General features: G+C 36.5%; 1 long non-coding RNA gene across 2 annotated transcripts in view; it reads right to left on the bottom strand.

The window, feature by feature from the left end:
• The window catches only part of LOC143724407 (uncharacterized), a 44065-nt gene that overhangs the window by 12896 nt on the left and 12438 nt on the right, over positions 1 to 18731 (bottom strand). For both annotated transcript variants that reach the window (XR_013197368.1, XR_013197369.1), the window contains exons 3-6: positions 16065 to 16166; positions 14641 to 14861; positions 12610 to 12741; positions 1781 to 2122 (exon numbers count right to left, since the gene is read on the bottom strand). This is a non-coding gene — a long non-coding RNA (uncharacterized LOC143724407). The remainder of the gene's footprint in view (positions 1 to 1780; positions 2123 to 12609; positions 12742 to 14640; positions 14862 to 16064; positions 16167 to 18731) is intronic.

Genomic DNA, 18731 nt, shown 5'->3' with positions numbered 1-18731 from the left:
TATACACATACACATATATATTTACAAATGTTTTTTAGATGCCATTAATTGCGATTATATAAATAAGTGCTGTCAAATTGATTAATCGCGATTAAATGCATCTAAAAGTTTGTAAATATATAGAATGTGTGTGTGTGTGTGTGTGTGTGTGTGTGTGTGTGTGTGTGTGTGTGTGTGTGTGTGTGTGTGTGTGTGTGTACACACACAATATATTTACAAACTTTTATGTTAGATGCATTTAATTGTGATTAATCTATACATACAAATGATAATAGAATAGTGCATAACATATAATACACTATAATAAAATATATTTAACATATTCATATTTAATTTAGACATTTATATTTAATTTATTTAGATATTTTTTTATCATTATTAATATTACAATTAAAATAATTATTTCATCATTGAAAAGCAATAATGTGAAGGCCACAATGCCAAAGTCTCCTGAGTTTTTTTATCACCCAACAGGTAAAATTGTCAGCCTGATCTCACATAGTAATGCAACAACACAGTTCTCCTACAGAGGAATCCTTCATCTAGAGCAGTTACTCACTCAAATTAAAAAAGGTCTCGTTTAAACTGTCAGTGAAATGTGACCCAATTCCGTTCTTTTGCTCATATGTGACACAGATCGGATGTGTGCTATGACCGTGTAAACAGGAAAAAAACGCATGCATTCGGATATTTCGAGATCGGTTTCAGGCCTCGTTCATATGTGGAAATAAATCAGATATAAATCAGATATGTGCCAATGCGACTGTCCAACGCTATCTCACAACCAATTCGTACGAATTTGTACGAGTGATTAAAAAGTGGCTAATTCGTACGAATTTGTACGATTTGTCTAAACCCACGTGATAGGTAGGTTTAGGGATAGGTCATTCGTACAAATTCATACAAAGAATAAGCCACCTCGTAAAATTCAAACGAATTGCCGTGAGATCGGGCTGGACTGTCATGTAAACATGAAGATCAGATTTTCTGACGCATTAGGCAAAGTCTCCGCGGTTTAATGACGAGAGAAACCCGACGCGCATCTGCGAAACATCGTGTCGTCGTAGGAGAGGAGTGTGTGTGGACACACGATTACACACAACATATCAAAGGTTGGCTTGGTCATTATGCAATAGAGCCACTGCTCCTCGTTAAAGCCCGACACGATCTCATGAAAGTGCGTAAATATAGCACGAATTTTATTTCTCGTGCCATTACCGCTAAAAATTGTTTTTCGTGCATACGATACGCACTTTATGGCGTGTAATACGCACGCACTCCACACTCCTAATCCTACCCAAGGGGTTTACAGTGCGTATCATGCACGCAAAAACTATTTTTGGCACGAGAAATAAAATTAGTGGTATAGATGCACTTTAATGAGATCGTGTTGTATATTCCCACCAGTCCTGAGATCTCTCTTGTACACAATAACTGAAGCACATGCGCAGCTGATGATGGCTCTTTTCATCCTCCGCCTCAAAATCATGCTGATGTTTGGCCAACTTCGCATATATCGCAGAGCTAGCATCAAGCATATCTCGCATCTGTCCATCTGTGCAAGAACCCGCTTTAAGTATGCGTGATGTTTCAGACAGTATGTCAAGTGTAAACACATGAATCGGATATGGGTCACAATTGAAAGAACGTGTAAACGGACGGTCAAAAAAATAGGATATAGGCAACAAATGAGAATTGGGCATGAAGACCTGCAGTGTAAACGAGGCCTAAGCATTACAGCAATATTGTTGACATAGGAATCTTTTCTTTATCCACAAACCTCCACTACTGTCTTCTATCCTTCCCATGAGCCCCGGGCACGAGTTGCCATGGTGACGGTCAGCTGCCGCAGGGTTGCCGGGGTTAATGAGAAGCCAAATCCCACATCAGTCCATCATGTTCAGGACATCCTTCAGCCGGCACACGTGTCAGTGTCTTCTGGCCTTCGATCAGAGGCACGAGCCGGATCTGCACAGGAACTGCTCGAGGGGAAGCACGAGATGAAGTTTCCTCGGGGTCCTACACCCCTGACGACCCCTGATGACCCCTGTGACCTCTGACGACCCCTGCCATTCTGGTAGACAAACCGCTCACAATAGCCTATAGGCAGGTCACTGTGAGTCTGTGACAGAAAAACAATCATTATTTTTACAAACACATTTAGAAATGACACCTTTTAAAGTCCCAGGTTTTTGACTTTTAGTATGAATATATAGCCCTATTCGCACGGATTAGTACTATCTGGGGACCTCGTGTGAATTAGAAATCCCCCCCCCCCCCCCCCCCCCCCCCCCCACATCTGAATTTCATGTGGAGCATTCGCACGGGATAAGCGAAGCCTGTGATTTTACTCGAATTTACTGACTTATCTCCCGGATATGATGTCAATAGGCTTGGAAATGTCTTGTCGTTATTATAGGTCTAGCTGTATGATATATCATAAACAGAATAATGTTCTTTACCGCTTGCTGCTAGACATGTCATCCATCTTCTCCATCTAATCACTCTTTTTGTTTTTGCTCTTCTGATGGTTTTCAGCTTTCTCTTTTTGCAAATTGTATAGTTGTTGTATATGATGTATAGCATTATGACCCAGCACCCAAAATACTATCAAAACACTCCAACGCAGCCTTCATTCTTCGCGAAAGATGGATAAAAAAAGCGCACAGGAAACAAAAGCCTTGAAAAAATGATATACGACCCCGCCAAATCACCGAGATGCCGATTCGCGCTGGACTAATATTATCACAGGACCTTGGTGTTCGGCGAAATATGGCTAGTCATATGCGGGGGAATTTTTACTTTACAAATTACAGACCAGACCGATTCGCGCGGGATTAAGATCACAGACCACAATTATTACAAACGACTAGAGGTCACCAGGTAATACTAATCTACTGCGGATAAGGCTTATGTTAGTCTTACTAGCCGCGTTTCCATTACAGATTTGCGCAAAACTTTTGCGATTGTTTCTAAATGACGACAAAAAACTATTGCCAAATGACAAATGCTAAAACATCATTTTTTCCTCGCGCGATAAGTCATTCCAAAAATCATGGCGATGGATGTTGGTAGTTAATAATCATTATAATAAACCATTATTATTAATGGAAGGAGACGTGTTATCCAGCATTAATGGTAAGGAAAGACTCTTATACTGTGAGCGGCACATATGAGGAGTTTTTGGGTGTTTCTCACTTATTTCTTCGAGGTCTTGATTGTGGCATTTCTTTGAGGTTTATAATCCAGTATTCCTGTAATTCTTTTGTCTTTTATGAATTTATTAAAGAACTCTGTCTTGTATTCTGTTCAAACACACCGCGTCATCTACATCAGGTGACTGTATATGCGCAAAAACTGTTTCCATTGCAGTTTTGCAAAATATTTATTTTTCGAATTGCCTGAAAAACCACCTCATGCAACAGTAAAAACTATTTTGTGATAAATTGGAGTTTTTGCTGAATTTACGTGTTTCCATTGGCCGTATTTTTAATTGCGCAATTTGAAGGGTAGTGAAAACGCGGCCACTGTTATCTATAAGCTAGTGATCCAGAGAAACTTAGTCTCTGGAACAATGATTTTGATGACATCATTCTGCACTTCAGTTTCTCATCAGATTTTCTGTCCAATCAAATGCTCTCTAGAATCTGAAGCTCCGCCCCCTACATTTTAAATAGAAGCTGAAGCTAAAATCGGTCACTTGTTCACACGTTTACTGTTTTCTGCATGGTGAATGGCACATAGTGCACTATATAGGGAATAGGGAACGATTCAGAGAGTATAAATATGCTTTCCATTGAGGTGAATGAAGTCTGGTTTCACTAGTGTCACGGTTCAGAGACACGACAGCAAAGCAGAACTAATTTTTCGCAATTAATCTTTATATTTATTTTATAAAAATCTATGCTTTTTTATCCTTATACAATGTCCACTGAAAAAAATGGTGTAGAAACAATTTTCACTCAGTAAATTTCACAAACAATTACAAAAAAAACAAGTAACACTGAATTAAGTAGAAAAACAGTATTTTTATACAATAATCGGTTACACTTTATTTTAAGGTGTCATTGTTACAGTGTAATTATATAATTAAGTACTGAGTAACATTAAGCAACTACATGCACTTACTATCGGGTTAGGGTAGGATTAGGATTTGGTTGAGGGTTAATTGCATGTAATTATGAATCATTTACTGTTATTACCATGGTAATTACACATAACATGTGTAGCAAAAACACTGTATAATAAAGTGTTACCCAATAATCTTTATTTATCCATTTTTGCAGCGTGACTAACAATGCATTAAATGTATGTGCACCAATTTATTAGTTCATGCATTCCCAACATTGACCTTGACATTGCACTACTATTTGAACTATTTCGTGTGCATATAAGCTTTTAAAAGTGACTGTTCAAATCTGCTGATGTAACTGTGTGTGTGTGTGTGTGTGTGTGTGTGTGTGTGTGTGTGTGTGTGTGTGTGTGTGTGTGTGTGTGTGTGTGTGTGTGTGTGTGTGTGTGTGTGTGTGTGTGTGTGTGTGTCATCATGTGAATCAGTGAGCTTTGCTTTGACCTGTGAGCTGTGGCTCATGGTTTTCTCCTACTTATTGTGTAACATGCAGATTCTGTGTTGTTGTGTCATCATAAATCTACACAGCCTCCTGCTTTTGTTTACGCTCAGGGAACTGTATGTAACTGTACGGACAGGGAACTGTATCCGTGTTTGGATTAAACACACTCTCTTTTAAATTCTACTTTCAAATCGTGCTCATTTATCTATTTTTGAAAAAGCTGTAAAGTGAGTCAGTCACCAACTCCTTCATGAATTTAACTATAAACTGTAAATAGTTGATATTCCTGTCAACATATAGTTTTATTTTTCTGTAGCCACTTCCCAAAATGAGTTCAGATCTTATAAGGTCATTCGGACGACTCTGGCTTGGAAGCATGATTGAAAACGAGGGCAATGTTTGTCAGACCATGTAAGGATAGACACGCAAGAGTTTGAGTCTGCGAGACATTATTGCAGAGCCACACAAATAATCTGAAGATAAAGTGGATAAGTGTCCCTGCAAAGAAATCCAAACAAAACATCTCTTCGGCTACAAGCTTCTTTTACGGAGAAGTCCATGTTTATCACTAAGGCTGAAATATTATTTCATAATATAAGTACATTTATATCACTCTAACAGCATATATTGCAATAAAGCAATTTTTGAGTAAATAAAAAGTTAAAGAAGTTTAAGTGTACTTTAAAGGAAATGCACTGAACTAATTTTTATTTTACCCCAAATTTATATTGTGCAAAATAATTTGGACTCTAAAAATTGAAGCCGTGTGTTTAACCAAGTTGTGTTCCAAATTTGAAGTTGATATCACAAAAATTGAGCACTGTTTCCAATTTTTTCTGTTTTTCTGTTTTAAGCTTTCAAATGATACTTCATTTATGATTATCACCTTGATTGTTTATATCGCTGCAAAATGTACCTATATTATCACCCAACTCTTAATATAAAGTTGTATATATGATTATGTACAACTTTATCCACATACATGCAGTACATTCACATAAAATTATACATATTAAATAGCAAATTTCAACTGCTTGATTGCTAGGATTGTCGCAAAATGTAAACAATAGTATCGCCCTAAATGCGACTATAAGGCTGAAAATTATAATGTCCCCCTTTCAATGTTGTTTATATGTCTATGGGTTTTTTTTAATACGCTTTAAGACAAACCATGTGTAAATTCATAAGTCGACAGCATTGCTGAGTATTTTCTCCTTAAAACTGCAGTGAACCAAAGACAGTCTCAAAAACACGGTTTGAAATCGCTGGTGTTTCTGACGTCACAAACGACCAGTGTTGGGGAAAGTTACTTTTAAAAGTAATGCATTACAATATTGCATTACTCCCCAAAAAAGTAACTAAGTACGTTACTTAGTTACTTTTTATGGAAAGTAATGCGTTACATTACTTTTGCGTTACTTTTTCTCACCTGCATGGGCTTGTTTATTTGTTTTTTAATAACAGCTAAAACAATCTATTTTTGCCAATTGTTAAGGCCCTTTCACATCAAAAGTTAAATGAATATGCCTAAGGCTGAAGGAAATGCATATTTACTACTGTACAGTAGAGGGCGCCGCTCAAACAAACCTTTCAGCTGCTGCTGTTCTTGATTAAATAACAATAGGATACAGGAGAAGGAAGTTCAACACTCTTATTTCTAAACCTAATCTAAAGTCATTTTTGCTCATTAGTATGGTTGAATTAGATCATTGTAGGTCAGCAGCAAAGACATTGGTTAATAAAGTGAGATTAAATACATAAAGTATATTTGTGTAATTTAACATAGTTAATTATAAAACTTTTGCACAAAATTCTGAGATTGCATTTGACTGTTTTTATTCATTTTGAGGAATACTGAATGTTTTTGTGCAAGTGAGATGAGTAAATGCATGTTCAATGCAAATGCACACAACACCTCACTTTATTTCTCTCAACATGGGGACAGGAGAGCTGTCAGTCAATAAATGTGAAAAAGTAACTAGCGTTACTTATTTGAAAAAGTAACTCCGATATTTTGTTGTAAATTGAAAAAGTAATGCGTTACTTTACTAGTTACTTGAAAAAGTAATCTGATTACGTAACTCAAGTTACTTGTAATAAGTTACCCCCAACACTGCAAACGACCTTGTAACCAATCAGATCAACGTGTGATCGTCAATGAGTGGATCTCTGAGCTGAGTGAGTGAGTGGAGGCGGGGCTTCATTTGCATATTCAAAGAACAGCGCATACTAAATGAGGCAAGGGTGTCGAGTTACATTCAAGCTATTTTAAGGAAAAAATATTGAAATATGTCATTTTGGTGATCAAAGATGAGTTTTAAGGGATACAATTATGAACACAACAGATATCGGATTCCAAGACAGGGCAACCAGATACATTTGAGCACACAGTAATCTTCAAACTATTCTAATCTCGTTCTAGAACTTGTCATGTTTATGCAGCTCTGAAAAAAATCCAGAAGAAACAGAAAAGCTTAAACCGCAATTCTGCACCCAGGTGCTTCATATTACTCTAACATGTGCTTAGTGTGATTCAGAGTTGAGTCACACACAAAGCCTGTTTAAGGTGGTTTCAAAGACAAGCTGTGTTTCTTTCGCAGAAATTTAGATCCATTTCTATTTTTCTAAGACCTGTGACCAATTGAATTAATAGCCACTTTAAGACTGTCTTAAAGTCCCCCTGTGGTGAATTTTTCTTAATGTTCTTTATATGTCTATGTGGGGTTTTTAATATGCTTTAAGAAAAACCATGTGTAAATTCATAAGTCAACATTGCTGCCTACAATAGGTTTACATGCATCCAAGGTAAAAAAAAAAAAACTTTCATTTTCTTATAATACAAATTACTTCATTTCTGAAAACGAGTCTGAAAAGAGTTTGTTAACAGGAAATGAGCCTGGAATTACTGACGTCTCGTTTCAGCAGTTCAGAATCGGTTCTGTCTTTAGGAGACTATAACTTTATTTTTCATGCACTTTTGATCTTTAAAACTTTGCAGGCCTTTTACAATGAATAAATACATGAATGAATTAATGAATGAAAGAATAAATAAATAAAAATTCCTCAACCAAATTTTCTTTAAAAAATTGATCACTAAAACATCCTAAAAAGAAAAAAAAGAAAAAAAAATCCAGTTCTATGTTGCTTGCAGTTACAGCTTCTGCCAGCAGGGGCAAACTGGACCGAACTAACCAGCTAAACCCCGACCCCTGGTTCAAACAAGCTTGACCCCCCCCCACACCCTTTTTTTTTGCATTATTGCATTATGTTATTTTGATAATAAAAAAACTATTATTGTCCTTTACAATAACATGCTAGCTCTCAATAAGACTAAGAAAGTAAACAGGGTCATGCGTTTCATGTTGACAAAGCAGCGCAGTGGGGGATGCGTTTCATCATATATTATCAGATGTGGGCTATTTTGTTGGGCAGACGGCTCATCGCAGCGAAGGGTTAAGCCTGGCTCAGTGCATTCGTTTCATTTCCTCTACATTTCCATCTGAGCAAACAAGCGGGTGACCTGACAGTGCACTGGGGGGGGTATGGGGGCGTTGGTGACACGAATGAAAGCACAGAGAGAGAGAGAGAGAGAGACGAGAGGACACCCATGTGACCGTGAAAAGCCTGCAGTGTGCAGACGGTCGGGGAGGGGCGTGCGAGGGCAAACCCCTGAAGAGACAGAGAGAGAGAGAGAGAGAGAGAGAGAGAGAGAGAGAGAGAGAGAGACTGATTGCTGATGCGGCTTTAGCACAATAACAATTCCAGGAAACCGAGGCCAGGCTTTCAGTTCTGCTGCGTACAGTGTGTGTGTGTGTGTGTGTGTGTGTGTGTGTGTGTGTGTTGTTTACCTTCCTCACCACGTGATCCACACGCTCTGACACACTGCCTATGTTTGCAACATCATGCTGTTATACTACTCTACCATATGCGCAGCATGCATGATTTAGCATGCTATACATAAAGCTACCCCATCACAGCTAAAACAGCTCAAGTTATCAGGCATACTTATAATAAAAAATATTCTGCACTGCAATATAAAGATACACGTATTATGAATATGGATGTTTCCACACACTCTAAAAAATGCATGGTTGTTTTAACCCAAATTTGGGTCAAATATGGACGAACCCAACAGTTGGGTTAAAAAAAAACCTAATGGCTGGGTTTGTCCATTTTTGACCCAAATTTGGGTTGAAACAACCCAGCATTTTTTAGAGTGCATGCAATCCAAAAACATTTAGATCAGGCATACTACTGGGGTCCTAAGGTGGGACTTGTCTCTTCACCACACTGGTCCTGAATGACCCACTCCGAGTTTGGGATTTGGGATCCGGCGTGGGACAAGGACGCTAAAGACCGCAGCGCTAGCATCAGTCGCTAGTGCACTTCTTGAGGCCAGGGGAGTGAGGTTTACACGCACAGCTCTGTTTTTGGATAGGTTTGTATATATTGTATTCTCCTTTTCTTTTCTTTTTGGGTTAGGGTTTAGGAAAGAGGTTTAAAAATAGGGAAGTTGTGTTTGTTATTTTGGCCTAGTCAGCTCCTGAATCAAAACTTCCAAATGAAGTCAGTAAATGTATCATTGTTCAAATTGAGTCTTTCATACCCTTTTCCCCTAGACGGGGCGTAACACCCACATTACATCATTAGACATGCAATCAAGTGAACATTGCTTAAAAATCACAATTACCAACTTGTACTTAGGAGTTCTGCATGTTTTTATTACTAAAAAACTCTTAAAACTTAAAACTCAAAAAAAAAAAATCCTGACTGTAATAGCGATATGACGTTATAATGCAACATTCAAATCCAAATATGCTATAGCCTCGTATCAACTCATCGAGCTATCATTATATTATATATCTATATAATGCTGTGTTCATGTGAGGAGGAAGGAAAAGAGATCAAATATAAACAGACATTCATTTCTGAAGGGAAAAAGCGTGTGAGTGTTTCTCGAGACATGAGTCAGTCCTGCAGTGCTCTCGTCTGCGCGAGCTAAAAATGGAAATGAGAAAACAGGCTCTCCTCACCCGCCCATCCTCGGGTTTCACCCTTATTAAAATATGATGGCTTATGACAGCGTCGCCTATGTTCTGAGTCATTTTCAGCCTGTCTGTCAAGAAGTATATTTATATGTTTGGACATATATTATTGGATACAGTATAGCGTACTTACAGTATAAGCAGATAACAAGAAAGATATCATATCAAGATGGACAACAAAAACACCAATAAGCGGTGTGATATTTAACTATTGGCCTACTCTTAATTTAAAACACATGCATTACATAATACATTGTTTAGGGCTATTAATAACATTATATAATTATAGGGAATCTGCCATTTGACCATAAACAGCCTACAAGATCTGATGCAATACTTCATAAAGCCACAAGAAGCCATAATAGACAAGATCTGATGCAATACTTCAGATTTTAAAGCATAATGGGTGCAAATGCTGCTCCAAAGAAACCCTATATTAGCTAACGTACGTCCATTCAAAAGTGTAACTTCTGGTATGTCTCACATTGCCATAATTGTATAGAAATTAGCTATGTGAAGATATACCAGTGTTGCCAGATTGGAAATGTCCAATTATCGTACCAGAAGTTCAAAATTATCGTATTTGGAAGAAAATTATCGTACACGACGTAAACATGCAGAATACAGCTATTTATCCCAACATGTAGGATGGATTGTTTGGTTTTGTTGACGGAGGGGGAACTCTGTGTGTGTGTGTGTGTATACATGCTTGCGTGCAGGCAGGTGAGCCTGCGAAATGATTCTGGGTCAAAGAGAGAAGTGGTAGGATGTGTGTGTTTGGACGAACGACTGAAAACTCTGAAATGACGACTGAACGACTGAAATGATCGTACATTATGGGATTTTTTTCATTATTGATCGTACATCGTACAGAGGTCAAAATTATCGTACAGATACGATAATTATCGTACATCTGGCAACACTGAGATATACTTAAAGGTGCAGTGTGTGATTTTTAGCGGCATCTAGTGGTGAGGTTACGAATTGCAGCCAACAGAAGTTACGGTGGCCGACAGGAAATGATGTCGTCGTCTGAGACAGCAGAGAGGAGTCAGTTCAGCTTCTTTACAAGGATAAATTAAGAAATGATGTTTACTTAATTATTCAGTAAAACGATGTTATTGCGAATATTATTGTTACTTGTTCATCATTGTGTCAGTGTTTTATTCGCTGAACTAAGCTTGCTTCCTTGCACGAAGAGCAACATAGTAACGAAACGCGTTTGTCCGTTTAGGGCCACCGTAGAAACATGTCGGCGCATTTCAACGTAAGGCAACCCGCGGTGTGTGTAGAGAGAAACTGCTCATTCTAAGGTAATAAAAACATAACGGTTCATTATGCAAGGTCTTTATACACCACTGAAAACATAGTTATGGATCTTATATTGCATTCTGTCAATAGATCCTCAGAAGCATTACACAATGCACCTTTAAAATTATGTTTGTGTGGCATGAAAAAATATCAGCATGCATGTTTGGAGAAACATGAGGGCGAGTGAATAATCAGTTTAAATATAAACGCGGATGTTAATTTTTTTAGAGGAACTCAAAGGCATGCCCACTTCAGATGGGTTTATATAAAGTGAGCTCCATGTGACATGAACTAGTTTCAATAGCGCTTTAATTTTTTCCCCTGTCAAAGCCAATCTCTGCTGTGGCTCTGGCCTAGATTTCTTCAAAGGCCTTCTCCAGTTATCTAGGACAGACCACATCCAACAACAGTCACAGAGAACTCCTCGTTTCTATTGATTTGAGTTGACCAGAAAAACAGACTGAGATAGTGCTCAAATGAAACCAAAAATGCATCTGAAATTCTGGATTTGTGGCAGAGCTGAAAGACCTGGAGCGATGAGATTAAACAAGGTCATTGTGGAAAAAAAGGAACAAAGAAATGTTTCCACATAGCAATGACTTCTGTGGTTCACTGGAAACATCCTAGAAAAACTGTGACTCCTGTTTAATTCTAGCATTAATGCTATTTTTACATCATTCTAGCTCAACATTTACTGTAATTATGTTGATTTACATTTAGCATAAAGAAGATGGACAGCAAAAATGGCCAGTGGCACATACAAAATAGTGAATTAGCGAATAAATAACTAAAAATAAAACTATCATTTTCGTTCATTGAAATAAAGCTTAGATGAAAAAAAAATACACAACTTAAAATTTTGCCTTGGCAACTAACTGTCATAAAGTAAGTGAAATTACAGATTTTTTTTAAAGATTAATAATAATAAAACTAAACTAAAATTGATAAAAGCATATAACAAAATAACTAAAATGAAAATACTTTAAAATATTATAAAATATATTTTTAAATTTAAATATAATCAAACATAAAAATAAAAGCTAATTCAAAACAATAATATTGTGCACAATACTAGTTTAAATAATACTAAAATAACGCTGAAAATAATTTATAGAATCTGTAATAAATAAAATAAATAAATTGTATTTATAAATGTTGTTCATTATTTCTAACATTTAGAAAATAAATGATACATTATATTAAATTAAATATAATAACAAAAAATAAAACTACTACTAAAAAAATTATATAAATAAAAAAAAATACTACTAAAAATACTAGTATATTGTACACAATACTGGTATAAATAATATTAATATAATGCCAGAAATTAATTCAAATACAATTTATAAAAATTAATAAATAATAATGTATTAAATATGTTTATGTTTTAATAATGTTTATAAATTTTAATTAATTAATTAAATTATAATAAATAAAATATAATAACAACATTATAAATGTTGTTAATCATTTATATGAATTACATAAATTAAAATAAATAAATTAAAATATAATGACAAAAAAACACACGTTTGTTTAGGAGTGTCAGATCAGTGTCTGATATGCTTGTAATAATAGTTTGAATAAGAGAGTCTATTGAATGACTAAATGTAAATAATACGGGCCACGTTTAAAAGGTCATGTGAACAACCAGACAAAGAATAATAACACAAACTCACAAAAGCAGTGTTGGTGCATGGCGTCTGCTGACTCCAGACCTGTCCACACCTGTGAGGTTCATCAGGGTCCCGAGGGTGGAGAAACACCTGCTCCATCACGACCCATTCAACCCCATCACACCACATCTAGAGCTGCACACACACCACACACAGCTGCTCGCATAAAACCCGTCTTTTATTCCTCACACACATACATATTTTCTTTCTTTTCTTGTCCTGAGGGCTTGTTAAAACATCGCCCAGGCCTGGAACGAAGGTGGAGACGATTGTTTGCAACAGTTGCGGGGACAAAAACCTGAGCCGTGGGCTATTTTCACTGGATATTGTAAACCTACAGGTGTGATTATGAAGAGACAAGGGCAAGATGCTGAAAGGAAGAGACGTGGCTCGTTCATGAGGACTCAGACTCTATTTATCTCTCTCATCGTCATTTTGGTGGTAATAATATGTGTGTATTTTCACTTGCTTTTGTCCACTCCCTGGAACGATTTTGCATCGTTCCCGATGCTGTAATTTATAGTCTTGAATCCTCGATGCTTTTATCATTCAAACACAATGATGCTTAAATATCCTCTTTGAGCTAGTCGATGCACAACGCAAATGCTGAAACAGTATCAATTGCTATATTTTGATGATGGATTGTAAGAGGAAACGTGCATATTCATAATACGTGTAACTTTATATTGCATTGCAGAATATTTTCGATCATAACTGTATAGGATTTTAACGAATGTACTGTAATGTAAATAATAAAACGTTTTAACTTGGAAGAAATTAGTAATATATGGAAACACTTTACAATAAGGTCCTGTTTGTAATGCATTAGCAATGAACAATATATTTTTACAGCATTTATTAATCTTTAATGTTAGGTAATGAGAATATGCTTCATTGTTTGTTCATGTCAGCGCATTAATGTTCACAGATAGAACTTTTGATTTTAAAAATGTTTTAGTTAATGTTGAAATCAACATAAGATTAGCAAATGCTGTATATTGTTCATTATTGGTTTGCGATTACTAGCGTTTACTAATGTAAATAAAAGGGTTTAAATTCATGTACTCATATGTGGTGCAGATATTACATTAGTTTCCTAATAAAGAGGTCTGATGTTGAGATCACATGATCAGCTGAATACTTTCACTTTCCCACATGTAGTAAAATAACTGCAGATTGTTAATTCTGGTTTTTGCATAATGCTGCATCTGCGCCACAACGTTTCAGTATAATTCACAGATGATTTTCATATAATATATCATATTTTACTTTTTTTTTTTTTACAAAAACAGGACTTTTACAGATTTTTGCAGTCTGAGAGGATTTGATCTGCAGATTTTAGGCAAGTGTGGAGTGTATTCATTTTTTCTCTCTCTTTGACATGTATTATGCATACTGTTTTAAAAGTTAGGTGCAATTTTTAAAGCAGACCTATTATGCCCTTTTGCAAAGTCTTGATTTTTGTTTTTAGGCTCTACTAGAACAGGTTTTCATACTTGAATGCTCAAAAACACATTATTTCCCTCATATTCTCCATTATTGCGGCTCCTCTCTTTCCAATCTGTCAGTAACGATCTGTTTAGTTCCTGTATCTATGAAGCCCCTCCTTCTGAAAGCACACTGTGCTCTGATTGGTCGGCTGGATCAGTGTGTTGTGATTGGTCGAGCGCTTCGAGTGTGTTTGGGAAATGTCCCGCCCCTTACCATAACCACCAGTTTAACACACTACTAACTCACTCAACCAGGCCACGCCCCTTTATTCTGCGTATTAATTATTTAAATGAGGAATATTGTGACGTGTTCGTTCCCGGAAGAAACTCAAGACTACAATGTAAGCGTTCAGAAACACTGACACTGATATAGAGAAGAACTGCGAAAGGAAACCTTTTTCAACATGTTGAACATGTAAAAAAAGCATAATAAGAGCCCGTTAAAATCTACATAGCACACATTTTTTAAATCATTCACCCTCGTGATTCAGATTAGTGGTTAATAAATATTGTTTTTTCTCAAACGTTTACATTTGATCCTCACGTTCAGTGGTTTTGGTGTTCATGTGCCAAACAAACAGAGCGTCTGGACTCCTCGTCCCTCATAACAGAAGGAGCCGCAGGGGTTTGGGCCACGAGACCCGCATGAACCTGTTGTCAGGACGAGAGGACTGTTTTTAGTGTAGCGTAGCGACGCGGTTCTCCGTCGAGCACAGACAGCGGATCCCACACGACCACAGCAACACCACACAACGTCTGAGCACACTATACAACAAAACACAGACAAAAACAGATGATGCAACAGAAATGTGTACATGCACTTGAAAAAAATGATTGTGAAAATGCTACAGTAAAAACCTGCTAATTTGTTAACGGTACGCTCACTTACTCTATATAAGGTGAACAACTCTATCTATATCTTATGAAAAATTGTACATGATTTTATAGTAAAAGACTGTACATTTTTTGGATGTATAATTCTATAATTTACACCATAAATTGACATTTACAGAATTCTCTGTGTGAGTTTATCATTGAAATAAATGTTTATCAGTTATGTATAGGGTTTTAAGTTGCATCTTGTGTTGTTAAATTAATGTTTATTGCATTATTTTATTGTCGTGTGTTATCATGATTGTGTCTATATATTTAGTATTTACTAGCTTGTTGAAAAGCTACTAGTGATGAACTTTGATTCATCATGTGACTCTTTACTACCTGTGTTTTAAGGTCACTGTCAGTATATTATAAAGATGAAGATAACAGAATTTATTCGTTTGATATATTAACATAATATTAGTTTTAAAAAAAAGTTATATCTATAAAACCTAAAATGTTCTGGAAACCACAACTGCCATTTTTTTTTACCATATTTTTCAAGTATTAATGTTTTTTTTACAGTGTATAGGTGAATAGGAGCAATAGGGAATTATATTCTATTCTTTCTATTCTATTGTTTGACCTAATTTGACTCTAAAAGATCCAAATGGCTTGAGAAGCATTTTTCTATCCTGTTTTTACATATTTCCAACTTTTAAATAGAAATATGATATGGAAGGGCTTGTGTCCTCTTTTAAACACCAAATAGTCCAACACACTCTCATTGCAATTCATAACCATCTTATATTTCGGTGGCTCCTTCATACGAATTTGTACAATCTCATTCATATAACTCATATGAAATAAAAAAAAAATATTTTCTCATGAGATCAGGTTGAAGGGACTTTAGATAACGACTGTATTCTCATGTTCGAGAACTTTCTATTGGACAAAACGCGGGACACGCCTTTGAGTGCAAGATGATGTCATCAATATTCTTGGTCTATTTTTCCATAAGGTTTATCTGTTGACTTATGTCAGTGAGTCCACTAATGTAACGAAAGCTACAGACATGGACCACGTGTACATGTACATTTTGATTTTTTTTTTTTTGTACAAATTACTTTTCATAGATTTGATCACACTAACCTAGAGAACTTTGGTGAAACCAGCGATTACTTTCCTCTCAAAACCCTGATTTGCAGTCGACGGCGAGTGAAAGGACTGTGAACGCCGCGTCTGAAGCTGAAACTACACAAGGTATCATTGCATGAACATACAGTGCATGTTTAAAAATTATTGTTACCTTTAGGGTCTTAGGGTCCAATTCTCACTATTAAAGTTGCTCATTATTATGCATATTACTAGGATATTGGCTTTTTATTAGTACTTATAAAGCACATATTAATGCCTTATTCTGCATGATCATATTATAAATCCCTTAATCCTACCCAATACCTAAACTTAACAACTCCCTTACTAACTATTAATAAACCGTAGGAGTTTATTAAGGCAAAAGTCATAGTTATAGTGAGAATTGGAAGTTAAAGTGTGACAAAATAATTAATTCAAAATCGTAAATCCTGTCATCCTTTACTCACCCTCCAAACCTTAATGACATACTAGTGAGAAATGCTCATCTACTCTTTTTAAGTGAAATGAGAGTGAAAGAAAAAGACAAGATAATGGTCCTATTTTTACCAGTTCGAAACCCAATGCATGACTAGTCTTTTTTGCTGCATTTGCATGTATATGATTCATAAACAGTCATGCTTACACATCCAATACAGTTATTTTTTTCTTGTATAAGAAAACCCAATAAAGTAGGGCCTATCTGTCTGTAGTAATGAGACAGAAGGCCTTTTGTATGACTAGTCTTTTTACTGTAAGGGAACATGGAAAATCTGTAAGAAACAGCACACATGACACAAATACAATCTGTCATTTCGAGAGTATTTGGCTCTGTTTCCAAGCCAGGCCTCTCAAATGGCTTCCATGTGTGAGAGTTGAGAGGAGAAGCAGATCTCGGCGGGTTTGCTTTGTCTGAGAGCTCTTGGCATCGACGCATGGATTCCTGAAAGCCCAACAGCTCCCTGACTCAGAAGCACACGGACGCCCTGGATGAACTTCCCGATGGAAGTACGAGAGTCAGATCTAGGGTTTCTCCGGTCAGGAAATGAGTCACACTTTATTCCCCCATTCATCCGCAGACGTACCCACCTCTCCTTCATCCCGAGAGCCTCGTGGCAAAGGGCTGAAACTCCTACTTTAATCTGTCGACTCAATTATTTACCCCACACTTCAAACGCAGGCGCCATCCTGCAATCCGGTCTGCAACCGAACGCAACACTGACTCAGTATCGCTGCTATTCGTGATTTAAAACTCTTCACAAAACTACAAAACAGTGATGCACATCCTGTGCTCTTGAGTTTAAAGGGATAGTTCACCCAAAAATGATTTACACACACTCAAGTCATCCTAGGTGTATATGACATTCTTCATTCAGACAAATACAAATGGAGTTATATTAAAAAATGTCCTGGCTCTTCCAAGCTTTATAATGGGAGTGAATGGCTGTTTATGTCCATAAAAGTCCAAAAAGTGCATCTATCCATGATAAAAGTCCATCTATCCATCATAAAAGTGCATCTCTCCATCATCAAAGTGCATGCATCTATCCATCATAAAAGTGCATCTATCCATCATAAAAGTGTGTGCATCTATCCATCATAAAAGTGTGTGCATCTATCCATCATAAAAGTGTGTGCATCTATCCATCATAAAAGTGCATCTATCCATCATAAAAGTGCATCTATCCATGATAACAGTGCTCCCCATGGCTCCGGGGGGTAAATAAAGGCCCTCTAAAGGTGTTTAAGAAAAATATTTATATTTGACGTTACAAAGTAAAATTCTGGCTTTCGTCCAAACTAAAATACGGATTCCACTTACGCCTAAAGCGCAACTTACGCAACTTGTGATGTCAGCAGGAGCGTACAGTAGTGTGTCGTGACTCATGGCGTAGCGTAAATATCAGCAGTTCGTCGCATTACTCGCATAAGTTACGCTTTAGACATAAGTCGAATTTGTATGTTCGTTTGGCCGGAAGCTAGTCATTTTACCTAGAAACGATTACCGTCGTTTGCCATTTAACACGATCTGGACGCCTCGGTTTTCGACACAGTCGTGCGTGCTCATACAGCAAAGTTTTTCCAGCCAAAATATAATTTTGTAAATAAAGCAGCTTAAGGAAATATAGTTTTCAAATTGAAAATAAATTTAATTTAAACCTTAAAATGTCATTTTATAAAACATTTCTGATCTTACAACTCATTTTAGGTAAATGCAAAATATATTTGAAAATATATTTTAAGACTATATTCATGAACCCTATGGGTCTCTTGAAATGTTTCTATTTTTGATTGAATTAATTTTGAGGCCTTTGCAACCATCTCATAGATTATTAAGGTGCAAGATCTCCCAAAGTAAGCAACCAGATTTAGTTTTTATGTGCACATTTTATCTATAACTGGGAAATACTGTTTATGTCAGAGACACAACTCAGAAAACAAAACAGAATACCGTTCTGCATCAAGTTTACTTGCCAGACCCTCAATTTATGATGTAATGCAAACTTGGTCAAATACAACTTGAAGTGAAATATCACTTAATTTCCTGGTGCCTAGACATCCCGATTCCTGGAAGTTGCACAGCGCCAGCCAATCAGATCTTACAATTTTTGTCATTAAATGGAGTGTGAACTAATGCCATCCCCTCTTTGACAAGTTGTTGAAGGGTTGTGTTTCTCGTACGGC

The sequence above is a fragment of the Siphateles boraxobius genome, unplaced genomic scaffold (genome assembly GCF_051911475.1).
Source record: "Siphateles boraxobius isolate OS27281-9 unplaced genomic scaffold, OSU_SipBor_1 73, whole genome shotgun sequence".
In the NCBI taxonomy this organism is placed as follows: domain Eukaryota; kingdom Metazoa; phylum Chordata; class Actinopteri; order Cypriniformes; family Leuciscidae; genus Siphateles; species Siphateles boraxobius.
This window is presented reverse-complemented; position numbering and strand designations above follow the sequence as displayed.